Source organism: Astatotilapia calliptera, chromosome 19 (genome assembly GCF_964374335.1).
Source record: "Astatotilapia calliptera chromosome 19, fAstCal68.1, whole genome shotgun sequence".
NCBI lineage: Eukaryota > Metazoa > Chordata > Actinopteri > Cichliformes > Cichlidae > Astatotilapia > Astatotilapia calliptera.
The window spans coordinates 26880754-26897133 of NC_137440.1; the positions used below are offsets into that span (position 1 = coordinate 26880754).

A 16380-nucleotide genomic window follows, 5' to 3' on the forward strand; every position below is an offset into this window, starting at 1 on the left:
GACTAGGCATCCAGGGAATCCCTTAACAACATGACATAGTGCCCCATTATTACCTTCACAACAGCAGGAAATGAAATAGAAACACTCAGTGGTATGGTTGATAAATAACTCCTAAAAAAATGGAACTTTTAACTTGAACGTTACATTAATGTTGAAATCATTTGGGATTGGGCAAGGATGAGATTATCAACCAGTTGTGCTTTTTTATCAAACAACTTTGTCCAGAGAGAATTACCACAAAGGGATTGCTGTGAAGTTTTGTGATGATATGTTAACCACAATATCGCGATGCTTGTGAGGCTAAGGACTCATAAACTCATGGCAGTTGACAGGTATGCCTGGAATGAGTCAAATCTGAAATGTCCTCTCATCTGGCGCCATCCTAAGGTCACACTTTACAATGTGTTCCATGTGCCCACTAATGGAAGGTTCAGTGCGTCATCAATATACTAATAATGACAGGGTACATCTCCAGTTCTGCGTGTTACTGTCAGGCGGGGTATTGAAGGCATGAGAATTACAGGTTGCGAAGCTACCATGTAAAGATGTCGACCTTTACTTGTCAGTGACATTCATACAACCAGCTGTAATTAAATGTTAGAAACATGTTTGAGGGGTCCATCTGCAGACAGAACACCTGTTTGTTCAAAAGAAGTTTTCAGAATCTGGTCTAAACTGCATCCACTGTGGTGGTGATTGTTCATCCGGTGCAGATTTACCTCGGATGAACCAGCATTTGGCTGCAGATAGACGTGGGCGAGAGGGAGAGAGAGAAAGAGAGACAGAGTGTAGGAGAGAGACTGAGAGGAAAAAAAGAGTGAGTGTCAGAGAGGAAGAGAGCGAGAACAGTGTGAGCAATCTGAGGAGACTAAGCAGGAGGTTGATTTATAATTAGAGTGAATGTCGGCTCGATACCCCTGCTGTTTGGGTGATGGCGCGGCTGCATAGAGAGGCAGCTTGGCTCCTGTGAACTTGATTTAAATTCTGAAGCACCAAACATCACCCAGCATTTATGGATAGTCTTGCATGTCTAAGGCTTTGACTTTTTGGTGTCCTGTCTTGGTTGTGACAGTCATGGGATCAATAAAAACAGACACTAAGATATAACCTCAGATTGGTGTTACAAAAACTCAAATAAGCCAGAGTGAATGAATAGTGGCATTGTAAAGCGCTTTGGGTGCCTTGAAAAGCGCTATATAAATCCAATCCATTATTATTAAGTGGAGCCATTGAACCCCCACACATGAAGATGAGCACAGAAATACATGATCTGGCCACAAAATTCAAGCTCACTGTGAACTTCTGACTCGGTGTGCCACCTCTGTTTAATAATGAGAGACGCTACAATGGAAAAGCCACTGGACATAAAGATTCAGCTAACAAGGTTGTTGTTTTGCACAGTTGTCCTTTCTCACATGTTGCACACAGCAGGAAATAGTCTGTTTTAGACATGTTCACACTACTGGGAATACTTTGTGTGGGTTAGGTGTGGGAGCTGCCTGGAGCGTGCAGGAGGCAGCAAACAGAAAGCCTGCTAGTTAATGGTCAGTGCACAGAAAATCAGATGATCTGTTCTTACACGGCACAATCCACCATCACAGAGACTTTATACTAGTGAGTAGCAGGTTACGTTACTGGCTAATGTCTGGTCTGACTATGTTGGTGTGTGGCATGTGTGACAAGAAACCTACAATTTCTTCACATTTTCTTATTCTAAGCTGCTGCATATATGTATCTTCAAGACTGCTAAGATAATGAACCAATGCTGATGTTGTTATCAGCTTCCTGCAGTTTATACATAAGGTATCAATATTTGCACCAGATGATGGCGTGGATATTAAATGAGCACACCAGGAGACACTTTATAAGTATGCAGGTATTGGCTTGCACCATCATCTTCAACATCTGTCTAAGAAGTGAAAGCCGAATTTTATTGGGACTTTACTGGCAGTTGTGCTCATTAATTTGACATAAACATACGAAACACCAATGATTACATGTTATGTTTTAGCAGGTTTTCTGTCATGTGTTCTCAGAGTCTGTATACCACCCAAGAGGCTTGTTTGTCTGTTAAATGTTGCTTTTTTTTCTTTTCTAAAGAACTTCCAGTGATAGTTAATTGGTCATAATAGGTTTCTGTACGTTGATGTTTGCGTTGCTGCAAGATTTCAACTTTTAAAACACTAGAAATATATGTTCTCTGTCATTATGGATATGGGAGATTATTGCCAACTTTCTAGCAATTACTGATCTGTACTGTTTTCCCTTTAAAGCCCTGCCTCTTCAAAGAGGAATATAGACATCTAATAACTATACACAAGACTAAAAAAGATAGTTAAAGATGAATAAAGTTTTCATCCTTCCCATCACCAGGTGCCTTGAATCTGACTCAAATCTCCAGGATATTTGGCTCATAAAAGAAAATAGTACCCTTTCTCACCTAATAAAAGACATAAATGAACCCACATCCTCAGGTTATGGAAGGGCATCTAAAAAACTGAATGACTCCGACGTTCACTTCAGCTTCCCCAGCCAAACCTAAATTATCCGTATGTCACGTCATGTAGGATGTGGATGTATATAATTCTACAAACATGGTCATTACTGGAGTGTCAGTATGAACTGCTTACCTTTTCATCAACGTGATAATTATAGCTCAGCCCATTAACCTCCCGTAATCAAGACATATACATGAAGCAGTATGCATTTACATTGAATGTCTTCAGATGTTCGCCACAGATGCCTCGTAAAATTTGCGAGCCTTCATATGATTACAGATTGAAGCAGGCTTGATCAGTAGCTTTAAAATATGTTGTCCATTACCATTCTGTTTCATCTCTGACTGGAAAGTGATGGAGATGTGCGAGACATGGATGAGAACACAACATGTGCAGTAAGTCCAACATGTTAACCATATGGACGAATCAGCGGGAGATGTAAATGCAGAAGTAGAAAAAAATGTCAGAAAGGCAGCTTACGCACAGGAGGAGTGTGTTATAGACAGACACTGTTTTTTTTCCTCCATCACTGCTGCATTCAGCTTTTTTATTTGAAAGAGAAAAATCTGTTGTGATGCAACATTATTGTAATTATTTAACTCAGAATTAGTTGCATGGGAATGAAACCCGAGTCGCTGACAATATAGAAGGCATTTGAAGGTAACACGAGGCTACAGTAGAGCTAAATTTCCCAGGGATTCAGCAACCTGTGATTTTAGAATGACTGTAACTTTATAATGGAAATGATTTGATTTTAACAGTGTTTCCAGTTCTCTCATATCAGCAGGCCACACCTGTGGTTCTTTGCTTGTCAGGCTGAAGGAGTGTGGCGGGGCGAGCTGCCATTTATTTGAGTTGTTTTTCACCTGTTCGTGTTAGATAGAGAGCTAAGCTGTCATATTTCCATTTGTTTCTTTGGGTTATGTTGTTAGGCTATAGTTGTCATTCGATTTAACAAGTTGTTCTGTGGCTGCTTGAGACTTCGGGACTTTCATGTTCTGTCTCCTTAAATGAGTCAACAGAACAGTCATTAGGAAATTGTATGTAATGTAAATAGATAAGATCAATACTTTGGCTTTAACATGCCTGTACAGGATTCTGGATTACTGAATCTGTTGCTGAAGTTGTAAAAAAGAGACAATATTTGTTAGGCTGTCCGCTATGAGACTTTTTTTGATTTAAAAAAAAAACATACAAAAAAATGCATTTCTTTTTCCAGGGGCCTGTTCTTTCAGCTTATGTTATGCTACATGATCCCAGGATCATACAAGGACATAATACATTGTCACTATTACAACAGATTATATAGTAAAGCCACTGTTGGACGTAATCACTTTGTTAAACACACTATAATAGCAAATCTCAGTTTTCCGTCAGAACTCACTTATTTGGATGGAGTTCACTTAAAGGAATGGTCATTGTTAACTACTATGCTCACGCTCTGGTATTTGGATAATATACAAGTGCCACTAAAGATCTCACAGTGTGTCACAAAAGCTTTGCACTCTATTACAACACCAGCAGCTGCTGGTTAAGCCAAGGTTTGGATCAAATTCTGACCCTATCATCTGAGTGCCACAGCATAAATTAGACCAAGTAAAATTTGTAATGTTACATTTTTGCTTTGTCGAATTTTGTGTGATTTTGTCCCCACTTCCCAGAAGGGTGTGGTCTTCTGTTGCTCAACCCCACCTGCTTTAATGTTTTTGACATCCTCTGCATTTAGAGATGTTATCTTAAAAATGACAGTTTTTAATAGTTTATTTATAAAGAATATATAGAATTATAGAATCAAATCTGCCGTGTTCAAAGTCTTTGAACATAAACTTAGATAACTTTTAACTATGTTCAGTTGAACAAGTTTAAGGACGAACACTAATGTAACTGTTGAGCCATTTAAAATACACACTTGTGGATCTACCGGCCTTGACAGTAGATTCTCCAGTGCAACAAATAAAATATATAGCTCATAAATAAAAACGGGAGACGTGTAAGCTAAATAAAATTTAGTTAGCGTTGGCCAAACAATGCTTAATCCACACCACTGTGAATGTACTATGAGTGTTGTGGCTCCCCCAAAAATGTTGTAAACAACAAGCCATCAACCCAATACGGCTTTGAGATGTGTTTATCAGAGAAAATTGTTTGTCAGTGCACAACAATATACAAGTTTTAAATGCGGATTCTTTTAATTGGTGACTGTTAACTGAAATGTTTTCTTTTTATGTGCTTTTGTCATGGTCCTGGGTCGTTGACCCAGCTTTTTGTGTTTCCTTTTGGCTTCATCTTGAGTTTGGTATTTATTCTGATTTTGTATTAGTTCTTTGGGTTTGGTTGTCGTGTTTATCATCCCTACCTGTGTCTTCTCTCTGTGCTCTGCGTGTTTCCTGTTTTACTTTGTAGGTCTGCTTCTCGTTATGTCCATTAGTTTCAGTTGTGTCCATCCCTGCATGTCATCTCCTCATTACCTGGTGTGTATTTATAGTGTGTATTTGCCTCTGCTCGTCGTTGGATCGTCTGTGTTTCTTTGTGTAACTCCGCGTAAGTCAGTGTGTTCTACGTCTCTCTGCATCCTCTGTTCTCTGTCCCATGTTCAGGTCTGTTTTTTAGTTTCCTCCAGTTTAGGTCTCGGTTAGCTCCCCACCCTTCTTTGCCTGTTTTTGTCACTGCCACTTCTGTAAATAAACGTCACTCTCATCACCAGTCAACTGCCTGCATTTTGGGTCCTTTTCCTCCTACACCACACGGCTCGCCCCGGCAGCCGTGACAGCTTTGCTATAAAATAAGTTAGATCTGAAAACAAAGCAATTATAGAAATTGGCTTCTGAAGAATTTTCTGTTCATTTCTCAAGAAAATCCAATGATAATTCAGCTCTGGTGATATATCACAGTTAAACACTAATCACAGGTTGTTTTTTTTAAATTTCTTTTAATGTTCGGTTTTTATATAAGAAAAAGTATTAAACAAGGACAAGATTGTATGTATAAGTTAACAAGAATCCAGTCTGTGTTTTGTCAAGAACACATAATAAACACAGTATTATACTTTTGTAATATTGTTTGCAATGCTAAAATAATAGCAGAAATTTTTAACTGTTAACAATTACAACTAGTTTTCTTATTCTTGATTATCTGGATAATCTTGTGTTTTTACACAACTTATAATAAAACCTTTCCATCTTTTAACAGCTGCAGAAAAAAAGGATGTAAGAAGATGTCAGTCATATAAATTCAGTGCACATGTCAGCAGCAATTTTGCAGCTGCTAAATTCTGCAACTAGCACTGAAATGTGGGTCTTAGAAATGTATGAAGAGGTCTGCTTTGGTGTTATACTCTTTAACTGCTTTGAGATGAACAGTAAAGTGGTTTATTGCTGGTAAGTAACTATGACAGCTTTAACAGCCGCACTCTTCAGTAGCCCATATGACATTTCTGGTGTAAAATAGTAGATAATGTCTTTATCCTGTGGGTCAGTCTTTCCCGCTGGGATTGTTCTGTCTACACAGTGTGGAGAAAGTGTTGAATCCTTTGTGGTAAATGCTGTCTCTTAAAGACTTTTCTAGATACTCTGATATATTATTTGGTAGAAGCTTGTATATGACCCATTCTCCAACCCGAAATTGTTACATGTACACTAAAACACACAGTATTGTCCTGACTCGCTATCAGCATTAAATTAAATTACCTTAATTCTGTGATTTTCGTGCCAGTAAATATCCTGAAACCTGTCTAGATTTCTAGACTTCCTGCAGGGGATACCCAGGCATGTTTATCTCTTGTTTTCATACCTTTACATAAGTATTTGAAGATAATGAAACGGAAAAGATCACTTAAAAAATGAAGAATAAGCTCATCTTATTTCCCAGAAAGTGTGTGAGAGATGGGGATAAGAGAGTCTCGGAAAAACCTGATTAGATTACCCTTCCAGACTGTGTTGAGGCTTCGGGCTGTGGCTTCCATCTCGCCATTCACCTCAGCTGCACTCTCCTCCCTCTTTCGTCTTTCTCTTCCTCCCTTCATCCAGGTGCTGCAGTACCTGTAGAGTAACAACTCCCCCTGTAGGATTAAGCCAGGAAAATCGCTGAGCTATCTGCAATTACTGGCTGCAGTTCATCGAGGCTTCACTGAGGCTTTTGAGGTAAGTAAAATGCTGCCGTGCATGTTTTCCATGGATTAGTATTCAATTTTCTTTCATTTGTCACGAATTAAGTTATCATGACGGTATTTTAAGGGTTATTGATGAGTAAACATTCCAATATTACAGCTTATTTGTGACATGACATTCAAATAATTTCAAGGTTTTCCTATCCACTTGAAATCCTGCATTTCTAATCAAGTCAAAATTCGACATGAGCATAATTTTTCTTCTCTCTGCTTCATTCATACGTTTTATTTTTTCTTTGTTTTTGTTTGTTTGTTTTTATTTATGCAAGCTGTCTGATACTTATGTGGGTCATCAAATGTGAAAGATCTATGTCAACTCAAAACATAATGACATGTAGATGAGATGTTATTGATCCCACCCTGGGGAAATGTACTGGTTACATCAGCTCAAAGCAAGAAAAATCGAAAAAGAATAAAAAAAAAACTACTGGTATCATGTGTGTCTGTGGGTGTACAGTATTGTATTGCTTTGCATTACACATGTTCAGAGAAATGTAGAGCACCAGATTATGGTACAGTGCATTATTGTAAGCCCCAGCGATAGCCTGGCAACATGTACAGGGTGTCCCCTGTTTCTCACCCTATGGTAGCTGGGATAGGCTCCAGCTCTCCCAGAAGAGAATAAATGGATGGACTCATGGCATTATTTTAATATTTGTTTATTCAGCCCCACAGCACTGTACCTTGTTTTTGAACCTTTTCTCGCTCCTGTAAAACATTTCAGCTTCACTGATATTTGGAGATTTTAGGACGAATCCCGATACGCAGCCTTACACATGCAAACCATGTCATCTGCATAATAGCTCTTGTGTCTTCCTTTCACCTTTGAAACAAGCAAACATAAAAGAGTGCATATGAATTGTAATAGCTTGAATATGCTAATTTAAGTAAAAAGAAAAAAAGTGTCTCATCCCCAAGAGACAAGCAGAAGAAGATCCGTGGATATGACACTCTGTGGGTGGCTCCTATACAGTAGATATTCTATATTAGAAAAAAAAGTGTTGTTTACGCCAAAAAAGCATGCATAATAGCTTACACTGTAAGCCTGGAGTTCCTGGCAAACAAAAAGGGGACTGAAAAAGAAAATTATACATACTAATGAGGCACAAAATATGCGCATGGCAACTTGTGGCTTGAGAAAGAAATCATAACCAGCACTTCAGATCCCCTACAGTGTGTTTTCTGTCATAAGGTATTAGAAATATGTGCTTGTTTAAATGTACGGTATTCCCTTTAAGCTTTGCATTTTTTCCCTATGTGCATTTTTTCCATGTGTGTAAATGCCACATATATGCAGTAAATGCTACATATATGTGGCATTTACTTAACACTTTATCTTACATCAAATGGATTTTAATATCACTTCTTCCGTGTGGATAAAATAATAAAGAAATAGCTTTACTTTTAAAAGACGCATACTGGTCCACACACAATAGTACGTAAATGTAACTTTTGTCGGTGAGCTGGCTTCGGTTGTTTCTGGCAGGCTGTGATATTCCAGATGGTGGCTAGTTTCCCTTCCAGCAGTCTGTCAGGCTTGGCTCCGAGCCACCTGTGAGTAAGGTAGGGGCAGGTGAGGACAACTTGGCAGGAAAACACACTGCGATACACAATCCCAGGAGAAGCTGTGGGATTTGACAGAGGACCGGGATCAGTAAGAATTAATTTCAGCATTGGCTTTATTCCTGCAATACATTTTACAAACAAGAGTATCAGTTAGTGCAATGTTAAATTCCTTGAAAATATAAAGCAGTATTCCAGCCTTTTCCTTTTGTGAAGGTGTTCTGCTGCTTTTTGACTTCAATTTGGTTTTCACTCAATTTCTGCATTCATAGTCTGTACAAGGACTGGACCTAGAAGATTATAATCCCTATGGGCGAGTCTATGGAATGTTGGTCAAGTTAGAAATATAAACAGAGAAACCAAATGTGATGACATATAAAATGTATTGTGTTTCTAGCATATAATGTTGGGACCGTCAGTAAAACATCTTTGTCTTTAGCCCTCTCAGGCTCAAATTAAACTTTTTGTTGCTAATGCACAACTAAGTCCTGCAGCGGTACTTCTGAGTAAAAAGAACTCATAAAATATGTATGTGGGGTAATCAGGTTGTTAGTTTTTAACTGTTGTAAATCGGCAACGCCTGCCTTGAGAGGGTTAAGAAATTGATCAGTGATTGCACTTAAGGGGACATGGGGACTCTTGCAAGGAAGGTAAAATGTACAAATCCCCTCATAATCCTGACGTCTGTTTTCTAAATGCTTACTACTTTTGTATTCCTACATGCCATTTACCCTTTTTGCATTCTAAACCCTTTCAACCTAAAACTCTTCAGAGGTAAGTGATAGTGATGGTTTTTTTTGGTACATGGTCCCTTTCTGTTACCATTCCTACAAAATTATCTTTTTCGTCATGGTCCCCAGACCCCACTTTGAGAACTGGTGATATAAGCAAACCCTCGATGATCCCGCTGAATAAGCCCCGAGAAAAGAAGCAGGCTGACACCCAGACTGCAGGTTTTCATCAGGTCACAGTTAATATACAGAATCATTCACAGAAATTGAGCCGATAATCCTTCATTATAACTGCAGTCACAGTACATTAAGGCGTTCTGCTTAGAAGTGTTTGGCAGCTGCACTAAAACAACTGATTCTCCAGGCCAAATAAGGGCATCAGAGAAACACTAAAGCTCTCCTATTTATTTAGCTTTTTTACAGTTTGATGTTGACATGTGACAATTTAGATCTTCGCATTTCGGCTCGTGACTGCGTATCATCTGGATGTAATTGTAATCTTGCTGTTTTGGCTTAAATCTTCAATTTCCTGCAGTCTCCATCGGACGTAAAATAGGATTACAAGCAGCCGTGGGATGCTTTTATGTTTCAGCATGCATTTTTATGTACAAAACCTGAACATATAAGAAATATATTACATCTGTAATCTAACCTACCCTCATGTTTGTTTTAGCATTATCTGCTTTTGTATCTTTTATATTATACTGTCTACAGCTTTTACTGCTGCCTACTTGGTCACAAGTCCCTTGGAAATATCCTTAGTGGGTCTCATCTCATCAAATCTGGGCTAAACTGATTGGATAAAATGGAATACTGGTGGTTACCTTTAATAATAAAATGCAATACAATAATGCAGACATATGTATTGTAATGTGATGTTTATGTTTTACATTTGTCATACTTTTATTGTTGGACATGGGAAGTATTTATATCGCAGAGCTTGTAAAAGTGTGCCTGTGGCTCTTCGCAACCACAACAGAATAACGTCAAACATACTGTGAGAAGATGTAAACTGTCCAAGTCGATTGTTTTGGTAACTTTTAATGTAATAAAAATCTAATTTTACCTTATTATCCAATTGTTCTGGAGGTGCTGCAATAATATAAACTGTGCATGACTGCGATCATGACCCATCAGATTGTAATCATATAAACGCATCAGTCACACAGAGACGACACACATAGGCTGATGATTTTGTACCGATGGTTTTAGTGCTGCATCCTCAACAAGTAAAATGCTGAAGTACAATCAGCGCCCTGTTCGCTCTCTACCTAACTTACCTTCTATTAATGAAGTTAGTCTGAGTTTACAACATTGGACCCTCGGGCCAACTTTGTACTTCGGGGTTATTTTCATCAGCGGTGTCAGCTCAGGACAAGGCAGCAGATCCTTCCCGAAATGTCTCTGGGGAACAACCAATGTCTATTTTCCTTGAAATCATCCTCTTGCGAAAAACAAACAGACTTGTTTACACTTGGCCTTCCGCTCACCAATCCTTCGTGACTTCATCTTCACCTTTAGTAAGATCAAGATTTAATACTCTTTCTGCAAAGGGAGATAAGCTACTACAGCCAACTGTTACAGGAAGACAATGACATCAAAAACAAAACACTCATTACTAACAGGAAGTTTTCCAGAAAGCACGTGCAGTAATAAAAAAAGAGTGAGTCCCTATTTTCTCTCTCTATCTTTCCAAGTGAAGAGAATTTGCAGACAGACACACACACATACGTACACACCACTTTCTCAAATCCAATCTGTTCAGTGCAGAAGCATGAAGTCACTACACTGAATAACTGCATAACTAAAACTGGCAGATGAAATAAGATATAAATAATGAAATAAATCACATGTTGACTCTTTCTGCAAGATTTTCTTGATTTTTAGTTACAGAATTTCCAGTTAAATTTCGAGTATTAACCTACTTTTACACAATAAATTGTTTTTTATTACTAATAATATAGACAAATTTCATTTATATTCTTAAGTGTACATAACTTATACATTCTATATCCTAGAAGTGATTATTCTATTCTATTCTGTTCTATTAACAAAGATATTCATTTATTACTGTTTGATGTGATGCCACATATATTTAAGTAAAAAACAAGTATGATATCTACTTAATATAAATAGAAAATATTTAAAACTTGCCACCTAAATATGATAAATTCTCACAATCTTGGGTATTCATTTACAGTGCTGTAAAAACTCACCCCTCATTTCTTTATGATATCATATTTTACCTGGAAAATGCAGTGATTTATTGGAAGATGTGTAAACAAATATGGAAATATAGCAGATAAGATACAATACCAGATGGTATCAACGGTGGATCAAAATCTGATACGTTTCTTTTTATGACCCCATCAAATTTGGGAATAACACCAACACCACTGGCGTAAAGGGAGCCACAGATCATGATAGAGTCTCCACAGTGTTTTACAGATGGCTGTAGACACTCATTGCTTTACCTCTCTCGTGACCTCCACCATGATTTGAACTGTTGTCACTGGTTTTTCAGTCCAATTCTGGTATAAACTGGCCTTTGTATAATTCAGCCTTTTCTCCCTGATGATTTTTGATGAGGCTTTAGTTAACATTACTAGTACTAGTCTATATACTGTAGTTTCTTTTTAGGCCTGCCACTTCTTGTTTTGTTTCCTTCATTTTTTAATGACATACTGCACATCATGCTGAAATATCCAAAGTTGTCAGCTAATAGCTTTTTGGAAATCACGTTGTTGGTGAAAAAAAAAAATCACACCTGTCAAACTTTTATAGTTGGCTTTTTTGTTTTTGTTTCAGCTAAAGAAATTGCAAAGTGGAAAATATGTGCGTTTGCAACACAGCCAACTGGCAAGGAAAAACAAACAATCTCCACATAATCAAGTCAGGTAATATATTGGCTCTCTTTTTGCATTTTTTATATTGGAAAATAACAAAAACATCAATAAAAATAATAATGATAATAATGACAAACACTGATTGCAAACATGCTTCACAGTAAGCACTGATAAATTCGTCGTATTGCGGTGCTGCTGTTGTTTGAAGCAAGACCGACATTTTCTTTGCAATGTGTGTGTGAGGGATTGATTATGAGAAATTTCTATTTGGTTGAGATGTGAATGATATTGGCTTTTATTTACTGCGAATGCATCCAGACAGTCTGGATGGCCTGCACTTCTGCATCAGTGCTGAGATGCTTATAGTTTTAAGTGGTACTGCAGATGTTTCTGTGCATCTTCTTCGACTACAGCAAGCGATTTTCAGTGATCTACCTCCCCCTTGTGGCCAAAACAACGCTCTGCCAGAGGTTTTACTTGCCTGTTGACGTAAAAATTTAATCAACATGTTTTAAGTTGATGCTGGCTGTAATTTTGTCCCTTTTTGCTTTTAACCCTTGTATGGTGTTCGGGTCTGTGAGACCCGTTTTCAGTTTTTCTCAAAAGAAAAATTCAACAATTAATTATTTTTTCAACCTGAAATTCATTGGCTTTGGCTTATTTTCTGTGAAGAACATAAATCCGAACTAATTTTCAATGACCTCATACTGTACCTCCCCCCACGCATTTACATTACATACAAGGTGTTCGGGTCCACTGGACCCAGGTCTAATAAAAGTGTTGAAAGTGTATGTCCTGTGTTCCCACACTCTGTCTTCCTCCTTTCTGGTGCTGCTGATAGTGTTTTCTTCCCCTCCTGCTCCGCACAAAGTTGCAACATTGTTAAAAATTCAACTATCAACACCGTCTGCTCTGACATTCCCGCACATTTTACCCTCTTTCTTGAGGGATCCAAATTTTATTTTATCATTCCCTGTCCCTCCTGCAAATTAGGGGCATAATACTATAAATAAGACTTTGCCAGTGTGGTTCTTTATCACAACTGATCAAGATGGCAAAAGATTATCTGCTGCGAGGGCCATCCAATTAATTTTGGAAGAGAGAGGGGCTTCGGATGATGATGTTGACAAAGAGGTTTCAGAATATTTCACATTTCTGAAAATTCAGAGTCTTACAGTGATTTTGAAGAAGAGGATGAGGTTGAGCACCATTTAGTAACAAAACGAAGACGAGTACCCCATCTGCAGCCAGCTCCAGGACCAGAACAAGCCCACCAGTCAGCAAGTGAAGAAATATGGACGTCAATAACTGGTGAAACTGAATGGTCTTCTTGCCCAAGAAATGAGCCACCCTGCAGAGCTGTTACTGTGATAAGCCAGGGCCAACACGGCTGACAGTTACTCATGTGCAGGACATCAAGTCTTCATTTTAGCTTTTCATCCCAGATTCCATCCAGAAAATTATTCTAGATTCCAGTAATCTAGAAGGAAGGTGTGTTTTTGGAGAGAGGTGGAAGGAGATCTAAGAACCCCAAAGGCCTACTTTGGGGTTCTTATCCTTGCAGGAGTTTTCAGGTCCAAAGGGGAATCCACAGAATCCCTGTGGGATGCAGAAACCGGCAAGAACCTTTCCGTGCATCAATGTTTCTGGAAAACTTCCACAAAATTTCCAGGATTATCCGTTTTGATAACTGAGACGACAGACCAGCTCGACGGCAGAGAGACAAGCTAGCTGCCATCAGGACAGTGTGGGATAAGTGTGTGCACCACCTCCCCCTGTCTTACAAACCTGGGCCTAATGTCACCATTGATGAGCAGCTGATCCCATTTAGTTGTGAAACATATTGCTTCACGTGTAAATGTGTTGTGTCTTTCCACTCACTCCACTTGATTATAACTGATTTATTTTTTTATAACATTTTATAAAAAAAACCCAAAAAACGAGAAGCACATTGATTCATAAATGTGATCTAACAAAGGTAAAGGGAAAAAATTAACCATGTTTGCTGTTCATATGGCTTGTAATTGGGATGAAGTAAACATCTGTTGAGTAATTTAACATAAAATTGTTTGATAGTGTTAATTTGGAAAGCCAAAACTCTAGCGGGTCCACCAGACCCATGAACACTGGCTGAGTAACAAAAATATGAACACCACACAAGGGTTAAATAGAACATGCAGGAAAATTAAAGACAGCTATATGCCATTTGACCAGTGTTGGGTAAGTTACTTTAAATTAGTAACTTAGTTACATTACTAGTTACTTCTATCAAAAGTAACTCAGTTACTTCAAGTTACTCGTTACTTTCGGAGTAACTAGTTACTAGGGAAAGTAACTTTGGTTTTACTCAGAATTCTCTTGTTAATGTGTTGCTTCTGTAACTGGATACCCAGCAAGATTGACAGTCTTCTAACTTGCTTACTTGCCACAAGTGCACTGTGCCACCTACCAATAGAAAGGAAAAAATAATGTGCACATTTCCACGAGAGAAATCCCACGTCTGATTCTATCCTAGCCTGCTTTGTACATCCAACACAAAAACTGCAGTCGTGGTGCTTTCGATTGTACTCAGAACTTGGAAATCTTGCCTTCTGAATAGGAAGATGTAAGTAACAGACAACTGCAGATGAGCTGCTTACAGGGCTGGACTGGGACAAAAAAATCGTCCTGGGCATTTTGACTAGAGACCGGCCACCATTATAGGAAAAAGCATAAAGCCTGTTGTGACAGTGATGTACACTGTTCTGATGGTATATATGTATCAATCTATCAATTGTTTGTTGCAAGACTCAGATAATTATTTTTTTAAAAGTGAGACATTTTAAATGAGAATAAGAAAGTATTTCCTTGTGCCCCCCTTCCCCTTTTAATGCCCTACATGGACCCCTGGCAACACTTTGCTAGACCCGCCCCTGCACAGTTACCAGCTGTCAGCTAAGTAAAAAAAGGATCCTGGGGTTATTTGTCTCTCAGAAACAGTTCATAACTTCCCTTCAACTCATTCATGTCACCTAAAAGGTAAACCTGTTTCTCCATCACCTCTTCAGCTCTGATGATTCAGTAAGGACATCTCCTGGTTTCATCTTCATGTTTCCCTCTCACTACATAACCAAACCGACATCATGACCAGCAGCTTTACAGCTGTGGCTCCAGCAAACATCAGCTGATACTAGAAATTAATATTAAATAAATTCTAACAACAGCTGATCAAGCTTAAACGTGCTGCTGTTGTTTAGCGCGACATCCACTGGTTTCCTCTTTCTGGCGCAAAGTGGGCGATAAATAAACAAGAGAGAAAAGCCAATCAGCTGATCATTGATCAGTTTCATGATTGAAGTAGAAACAGGAGAGGGAGGGGGGAGAATGAAAGAAGAAGAGGCAGCTGTGCAGCGTAAACACAGAATAACTCCAGCTTTGTGCCTTTTCCATTGTAGCTGAAGTCCGGGACAAAATGTTCCTTTTCACCTCAATAAGAAACACGTGATATTTTCTCTGAATACGAGACGATTCCGTTTTTTACGGGAGGGTTGGCAACTCTAATAATTAACCGTATGAACAAAATAAAGTTCAACATCAGTAACATAGCACCCACCCAGCTGTATAGAAACTCCGTCATGCTAGCTAGCACGCAGTACGAAAAAGTCAGCATAACGAAAATAAACTCCACCTAAACTTGGTTTATATGTGACTCAGATGGACTGCAGGTCATAACTTCTTACCTGAAGTTCAGTTCACCTGACTCTCTCGGACCAGCGGCCGCTTCGGGTCTCTCCTCTTGCCTCCCTTTTCCTTCATCCACCTGCTGGCCTCCACCACTTGCTAATGTTATTGAATCTGTGGAAGCTCCGCGATAGACACCACACGAAGTAACGAATAACGAGCCTATCTAAATCCCAGTAACGGGTAACGCGTTCCCGGTTTTGGCATAATAACTAGTTACAGTGCTCGTTACCACAATAATAACGTAGCTACTGTAACGCGTTACTTAATAACGCGTTAGTCCCAACACTGCATTTGACACAAACTTATGCATGTAAAATATGTATTTTTATGCCAAAAAGTATTCAATATATATTATTATGCTATATAAAAGTTATCCAAATTGTGCCTTTAGTTATATTTTGTATTACCTCAGATTTATCCTCATTTCAGTTTATAGTAACAGAAATTTAAGCTGCTGAATCTGGTGTTTGGAAGCGCATCCCTGTGTGGCACACTATTATAATGTGTATAGATTTAAACGCATGATTGTAAATTTGTAAAAAAGAATAAGTAACGCAACACCCTGATTAATCAATGAGTTTTTTGTGAGCCGATACTCTTCATCGCTGCTGTGGTAAATGTGCATATCACGTGTATTTCATTCAAGACGTCTGGATAGTAAAGTCAGAATGGATGCATGGTTGAAAATATATATTCAAATAATCTCTTTATTCATTTGAATTTTTACACCACTAAAGACAGGGATAGGTTCACACAATGGGCATGGATATTTTTCAGTTATTTGATGGAGGAGGAAACTTTTAATAAAAATAAGAGCCATTTCCTAAATTCTCATGATGCTGAAAGTACAGCCA

The 16380-nt window shown here is 38.5% G+C and overlaps 1 long non-coding RNA gene across 1 annotated transcript in view; it reads left to right on the forward strand.

Annotated features, from left to right (window-relative positions):
- Window positions 1-12594, forward strand: part of LOC145422588 (uncharacterized) — a 31762-nt gene extending 19168 nt beyond the window's left edge. Inside the window, exon 3 of the long non-coding RNA XR_013903903.1 lies at window positions 6524-12594. This is a non-coding gene — a long non-coding RNA (uncharacterized LOC145422588). The remainder of the gene's footprint in view (window positions 1-6523) is intronic.
- Window positions 12595-16380: the final 3786 nt, after the last annotated feature.